Source organism: Dreissena polymorpha, chromosome 15 (genome assembly GCF_020536995.1).
Source record: "Dreissena polymorpha isolate Duluth1 chromosome 15, UMN_Dpol_1.0, whole genome shotgun sequence".
Lineage (NCBI taxonomy): Eukaryota > Metazoa > Mollusca > Bivalvia > Myida > Dreissenidae > Dreissena > Dreissena polymorpha.
Genome location: NC_068369.1, coordinates 33,392,351 through 33,400,573, shown reverse-complemented (window position 1 = coordinate 33,400,573; position 8,223 = coordinate 33,392,351).

Genomic DNA, 8,223 nt, shown 5'->3' with positions numbered 1-8,223 from the left:
AGAAGAGCAAATTCTAGTCTCAAATGAGCTAAAAGAAAATGATCATAAATCGAAAGAAATAAAAGGCTTTGCGCCAATAAGCCTAGGAGACATTGACAAATACAATGCTCAGCAAAAAAAACAAATACACAGTCAGAAAGCATGACTCAAATTTGAAGAAGTTGAAAACATTTTTAAAACAACAACAATTACCTACTGATATAACACAAATTGAAATGAAAGAACTTGATAACATCTTATGCATGTTCATTTTGTCTATAAGAAAAGAAAATGGTGACGAGTACGAAACAACCTCACTGTGATCTTTTGTATCAAGTATAGACAAGGAACTTCAACTTAATAATCATCATTTCACCATCGCTAAGGGACAGCGCCATGGATTCCCACGGTTCAGGGAAACACTTTCTGTAAGTAAATAAATACAAATGATGCACTTCGTTAATATTTTATTTATATGTTGTTAAAATAAAAAAATCTTTTTTTTTAATTTTTGAATGTTCGTAAAACTATCAATGACAAAGGGCTTTTTTCCCTTCTGTGAGAATTGCAATTTTTCTCAATTTTGGGAAATTCGCAACTAAAATTTTCACAATTTCAAGTAGTAAGCAACTAAAATTTTCTCAATTTCAGGAAGTTTGCGACTCAAATTATCACAATTTTAGAAAGTGTGCGACTCATTTATTTTACAATCTAGAAAGTTTGCGACTCATTTGTTGAACAGTCCTCGACTTATTATCTTCACAATTATGAACAGTACGCGAGGGGAGGAAAAAAAGCCGTGTGACAATGTATCAACTTAATAACTAACACACAAATACTATAATTTTGACATTCAGAATGATTGAAGGTTACTTGATTTTCAAACCTTCTTCCAGTCTAAAATGAAAAAAAAGTTAAGAAAGAAGGTAAAGGAAACAAGGCGAATGCGGCCCAACCAATAGAGCAGCATGAAATTCAAAAGCTCTACGATGAAAGGCAACTTGGTAATGGAAGTCCACAGGCCATAATAAACTCTCTATGGTTCCGATTCACAACAAACTTCGGCATGCGGAGTGTGGAAGAACATTACAATTTACGGTAAAAAATAAAATTTTGAACTTGCTGGAATACAGAATATTTACGATGCATCTTGACTTATAACTATAACTTAAAAATGCAAATTTTTCCGTCACTTTTTCTGTGTTATAAATATAAAGGCGAACTATGCCTTATAACGCAATAACAATTCAACTTTCCAGTGTCTGCAATTTAGATTGTACATGTATCTACAAATGTGTTCGTAGAGTGTTCTGTCGCCACAACTTTAACTGAACATAACATTGTTTTCACTGGTCGTCAACCTGAAAATTAAAAAAATAAGCCCTAAGAAAAAACTAAACCAAACAGCAAATTACAGAACTGCTCGAGTAATAAAAAATTAACAATTTCTTGTTGAACAATTAATTTAACTTGAAATCTATAACATTTGAATATAAAACATTAAGAAAATATAGCATAAAAAACTACTCTCAAAAGTAAAGAAGAAAAAAGAAAGATTCACCTTTCCGAATTAATTAGATGGGGTGATGTGAAGCTGTGCCGAGACGTAGAGGGAGATGAGTATCTGGAGTTGGTCGAGAGGCAGACAAAGACTCGAACGGGTGCAACTGACGAAGCAAGAACTGTGCCGCCAAGAATTTGGGCCAATGATGAAGACCCATCCAAATGTGTGGTCGCAACCTACAGGTTCGTTGTTTCTGTAATGAAATAGACAAATATTATAATATATTCTAAAGAAAAAAAATAATAAAATGTCCAAATAAGTTAATCCACATGATTTTTATATACAGAATTGAGAAAACCCTCTTAAACGATGCAGAAAAAAAAATTGTTAAAAAAAGTTATAAATAAACTTAATTTATTTAATACAATTTTTTTAAATTTTTAAATTTGTATTATAGAATATATGCGTCAAAACGGCCCCATCGGTTTTCCGAGCCCAGCGACCCATTTTACTTGTCAACAAGTACAAAATTGTACGGCAAGCCTCGCCTTTTCCTACGCCACATCAGCCTCGTCTGATATCACATGATATCAAAAGTCACCAACCATATATTCTCTATATGAATAACGACTATTGAGCAACAAAGACGTGTATATGTATAATGTTATACATGTCGGAATCATGTTTTTACTATGGATTTTCTTATTTTTAATGTAAGCCTATATGCTTAGAAGTGAAAAAATGCATACATGTTTGAAACTTGCTTAGATTTGATTAAATTGCATTTTGGGGACTTTAAAATGAGTGGTAAGTTAAACATACTTCATATCGTTTTAATATTTTACGATGTTTTAATATATTTATTTATCTATTACTAATTTTTTGAGAATAAATATCTGCCTTTCATGTTGCTATTCGTGTAAGGCTCTGTTTGACAATATTGAGGCTACTGTTTACGGAAAATAATGTTTCCGTGAATTAAGTATCGTATACAATATAATAACTTTAAAAGTAACACTTAACTTGCGTATATAACGTCATTAGCTTTCCATACACTTTACATATTTTTAAGTGATCTACAAAATTCAACATGTCGATTTAAATATTGAACATTTAATATTGAAATGAATAGACAATTTAATTAAATGCCGAATTTGAGCCACCTTATTTTAATGCATGTTATTGATTGGTTGCATTTGTATATGTTTTTTTTCATGCAGCTATACTATTTACTCATATTCTCTTGAATTATCAAGTGCGCCTTTGAAGATTTTACGTCACCCATTGAGAAAAAGACAAAAAAACAACAAATGTTTTAAAATCGTGACACAATAATTTATTTAATATAATTACTTGAAATATCAGAACTTAACAGAACAGAACATAATTTTATTACACATAAACGTTACAGTTTCTCGCCTTAAACAAAATAATAATAATACAAAATACATGAATATAGTAAGTGGATTTAGCAGGAATATCATCGTTGGTCAGTAATACAAGTAAAAAACGCATTTTTAAAGCCAGTTTTTATAGCGTCCTAATACGCTGTTCAGCTCATTTTACTCTTCGACTGTTGTTGAAAAAAATGCCACGAGGTTGACACTAATCAATCAATTCCGCTTCTGGAAATCCCGTTTTTTAATAAAAGAGGCTTACCAGTGCACGAACGCCTTGCAGTTTTAAATTCGTATTTTTTTTTTTGGGGGGGGGGGGGCGGGGTGGTGGGATGGTGGTGTGGGAGTGTTAAGAAATAAGGGAAACTACTTCAATAATATGTTCATTTCATAAATAGAAATGACCTCCCATGTCACTTTAATTTAATTCGGAATGCGAGTTGCTAATTTTTTTTTTCAATCAAATTATTAAATTTAAAGGTTTGTACATTTGTACTCTAAGCAAAATAAAGTGCATGTTTTCTTGTTTCTTTTTCTTTTAAATTTTACAATTATTGTTATCATTTATAATAATCATACATAAAAAGCACGTCTGCAAACATTGGGTATATATTGGTATTACATGTTCAAAAATTATGTTTTAGGCATTTAAGAAGACTTCATTTATGGATTAATTAAAACACTAGATTTAACAATTAATGTTGATTGTGAACATGTATGAAATGTTTATAATCTGCACCCGATTGTTTAACGCTTGTTTAAGTTACCGCTTCGTAACTTTCAAACCTTGGTAAGTTGGCGGTTATTCAGGTTTAGTAACATTCAAGGTAACTCGATTGTATAAACACGATATACCACAAAGTAACCTACCCGCGCATAGTGAATATTACCGTCTGTAAATTTAACCAAAACATTCCCACAATGAAATTTCTAATGACGTAATTTTCGCGCGAAGTGTCACGCTTCGATTTCGTTAACAAACAAAATAAACAGCGACATGTATTTTTTTATCAAATTCATTTACAATTGAATTCACAAATAAAATAAAGTGTTCATTTTAACTATGAGTTCATCAAATTATTTAAAGCATTTACGAACATATGACCAGGGAAAAAGGTATAATGATGTCGGTATTTGCATCATTTAGCGGAATCCCTGGTGCTTCTAACTGCGAGAGATTTTTCTTGTTGTTTTAAGTGATGTAACCATGGTCGTCGTAAGATGCTAGCTTATTCTTTTAATTTGGCTTGTAGTTTTCATGACTGCGTTATAAAATAATAACTTTCGCCAAATAACGATTTTTACACATTCAAATCACAACGCTGAGTATATCGGTAACTTGAAATTACATCCGAAAATCTGTCTGTAGTCCAAGAAAAGTGCGAGTCTTTTTGACGATTTATTATAAACGCGACTTATTTCACATGTACTGTATATCGACATATTTGAATGGTCAATTTATCACATTTTCCTTATTTCGTGCAATGTGCATTGTTTATAATGCGTGCATATACTTTTGACATTTTAAACTGTACAGCAAGCATTACAAATATCGCACAATACATAAATAATCTGCAATATTTGCTTTCCGATTTAATTCACGTAAGGCTTGGAGATAAGAAAAGTATAAGATTGTAAAAATAGCACCACACTGGAATTCGGAATGTCCAATTTTGTACACGGGTATTATGCACTCATTTATCTGTTGTGTAATGGAATGTTTTCCATTCTTTGTTTATGTATAGATTAAATAATGTTCTTGTACAGTAAGGGCATTTACCATATACAAATAAAACATTGTGCAAGTTTAAACATAATTATGTTTGTATGCAAAATTCTGCAAATGTAACCGAGTTTACCAACGGCTATTATTTGATAAACTGCTCCGGTTCATTTGAACAGCAGTAATGTAGAGTACATGACGCAGCGTGTGACGAAGAAGAAAGTTTATCGATGGCATAAGGGTCTTTATTTAACTATGCTAAAATAATTATTAAAGACTCTAAATGCAAAATCGTCAATTATTGAGTTAAATGAATTATTAATAGCTTTTAAATGATTATTAAAGGTAAGATACTAGTTCGAACGTGTTTATGTTTCTGTTTGTACTTTTGTCGTTCCCTTTTCTCGGAGAAATGATTTTAACTTGGGCGCCATTGATGCATGATCACACACGGCATACCCATACAAGAATATTTAAATATTTAAATAAAAACACGTTCTGTGCGTACTTAAGGTAGTCGTCCGAAGTCGGAAAACGTATTGCCGTGTAAAGTAAGTCAAATAAAGTATCAGTCGCTGCAATTGTCTGTTTACTCGTCGAAATTTTCAAGGTCGTCGATGGTTAGCTTTTATAATGTCGCGCGACTCGGCCATTTTGTGTAAGTAAAGTCCCCGGTTACTTGTACTTACCCACCTAGAGAAGCAGGGTATGTTTTAACTTGGTTTTAATCGATCGGTATATAGATACCAAATTTTATACAAACGCTTACCGACCAGTAACCAACAAGTTACCGACATTTAACCGCCGGTATGTGGTTAACCGCCGGTTTATCTGTTTATACAAACGGGTTTTGTAGTGTGATTTAACGAATAGATAAAGAGAACTCGAATACACTGTTATCAAATACAAATCAATAGTAAACAGTCAATTTTTGAATTTATAAGTGCTATGTTACAATAGATAGACGAAATGTATATTGTGGAATCACTTAAGGCAGTACATGAAATTTCGAGCGCTTATTTCCGATGGAGCATTTAGATAAAATGTTCCTGAACCGCTCTAAGACTGTGTATAGAATAAAGGTCATGAGGTACACTTCAAGTACTTCTACCATTCTATTTATACCTATAAAACACGTTTAAGGGACCTTTTCACGTTTTGGACAAAATGAAAAAAAAGTTTCAAATTCGCAAATTTTCGTTGCAGTCATGATATTTTGAGGATACAGTAATATTGAACATTTACCATAGTCTAAAATATCCATTATATCTTCTGACGACTGATAAAAAATGAACATTATAAACCGTTTCTAACGCAAAACAATTGAATCTTTTTGAGAGTTCTGATGGTGTCGTTATATATTTTGTGACAATACGAGGATTGCTGATATAAAGTATAAAATACACCTCTCACTGTATGGGCAAGTGTGACTGAATGGTTTATATATAAAAATGTTTTTCCAAGGGTTAGTTGTTTGAGCCCGGTTAAGGATTACTTTTTTATTTTTTAAGTTAATTCTTGTTTTAATTACTATTTAGTTCCAATGTTTACGTTAATTAATTTAAAGCGTTAAATGACAAACTTCAATACATGACACAATCTGTAAAAAGGTCCCTTTAAGCCGAATTGTTTATATTGTTCATTTGTTTGCTAGCGGAAGATCTCATAGTGCATTGTTTTGTGCTCAACCAACATGGCGAGTTACGAAAAGACAACTGTACCAAAAAGTAATTCCTCCGTCTGTGTAAACGGTAAGTAAAACTAACTCGTAACGTTCGATTAAACGTTGTCTATCGAATGAACCACAACGATTTTGAGTCTAAATAAACAGGAATTACAGTTAAATCGCGTTTGTAAATGGTGACTTTTTTAATGACTGTGAACCTGTAGAAGGTTATTACTTTTGTAATAATTATTTCAAAGATGCTTATGCTTGTTGTTGATTATACTTATGATGATTGTGATGGTAACCCTGTTGATGTTGTTTTTGCTCTTGATGTTTGTGATTTTCCTGACAATGAAGATGAAGAATGAGAATAAGAATGATTAGATGATACGAATGGAAATCATGTTGTTGTTGTTGTTTTTGTTGATGAATGCGTTACTTGTGGTGGTGTTGACGTTTGCGAAGATTATGTCAACATTAAATTTTGATGTAGTGTAATTATATTCAATAAAAAGAATTTGCAGTTCTAGAGCGTATTAAACAAATAATTACCATTCATAAGAAAGACAATGTGTTGTTTATTCATATTTTAAAAAAACCCAATAACTGACAATTATATTTCGACTTTTACAATAGTTATAGATTTGTTACGATTTTATGTTGTAACTATGTTAATTCGGTATTCACGATCGGGGTTTATGTTTCGTTGTTCAATGCGTAATGTAACAATAGCACATTATTGAGAAGAACGATGATCGAGAATGATATTGAATTTGTTTGTTCACCCTTTCAGCAACTGTTCACGACACTATAAGATACGACGAACAAGAGACGTGATGCCGACCTACGATCCGACGTCACCGAGCACACATGTTGCATCATCAGCGGTTACATCAGAGTTTTTGACGTCACTAGTTACGTCGAAAACTAACGGTGGCGTTGATTTTATCACTAGCGCTGCAAACAAATCGACCGACTTGCACAATTCCACCAGCGACCATAAAGGTCGTGACAAGGCTATTTAGATCACTGTGTAAGGATTTTGTTATTTCTTCTCCACGACCCAAACCCCTTCAACCCAACCCCATCTCCTTAAATAACAGTTCATAATAATTTTAAGTGCATTATAATTAATGCGTGTTTAACACACCGCAAAACCTATGAACAAAATGCAATGTGCATATTGTTTAGTTTTGTGCAATGCTTTCTGTGTATGGTAAATTTAATGCGGATCATGGTTAATCATACCCCCTAGTATATATGCCTATCGTGTTTTTGTGTGACATTACATACGAGAAAAACTGAAATGATATTAACAAAACTCTGTGTTTTTTTTCTGACAACCCAGTGATGGAAGATAAAATCCTCATTGCGCTTATCTGCGTGGGAGTTACCGTGGTAACGGCGTTAGTGGTCGCCGTCATTTGCTGCTACAGAATCAAACAGTATCGCCTTATTTTGCATTATATTTTCCTTCCGCGCCTTGAAACTGCATATACTTCTTTCATTTGAGCCATAAACTCAACACTTTTATTCACATTTGATTATAATGATCTATCTTAAACACGCACATGCGTCATATTTTAATGTAACTAGACTTCAAAATGTCCAGAAAATCGCGTCCATGAACTGAATGAAAGATGCAATATAGTGACGTAATATCAGTATGAAAAGGCGTGAAGCTTGTTGATTCGTTCTGCATTCAGTTAAAACATCAATAGAAACTGATTAATAATGTGCGTCTATTATTATTATTATACGATAAATGTATTAATTAATTTCTTGCATGTATTGAAATGTAGGCGCACATGAATTTGTTTGGTGATACAGTTGAACGAGATTAATCGTCTAAATGTCTTAACTGCATTTGACGTTTAATCAGAAGTGAGAGGTCAAGAAAGTAGTCCGCTAGGTACATGAAGCAGCAGTGTAAAGGCATGTAGGCGCTTATCTC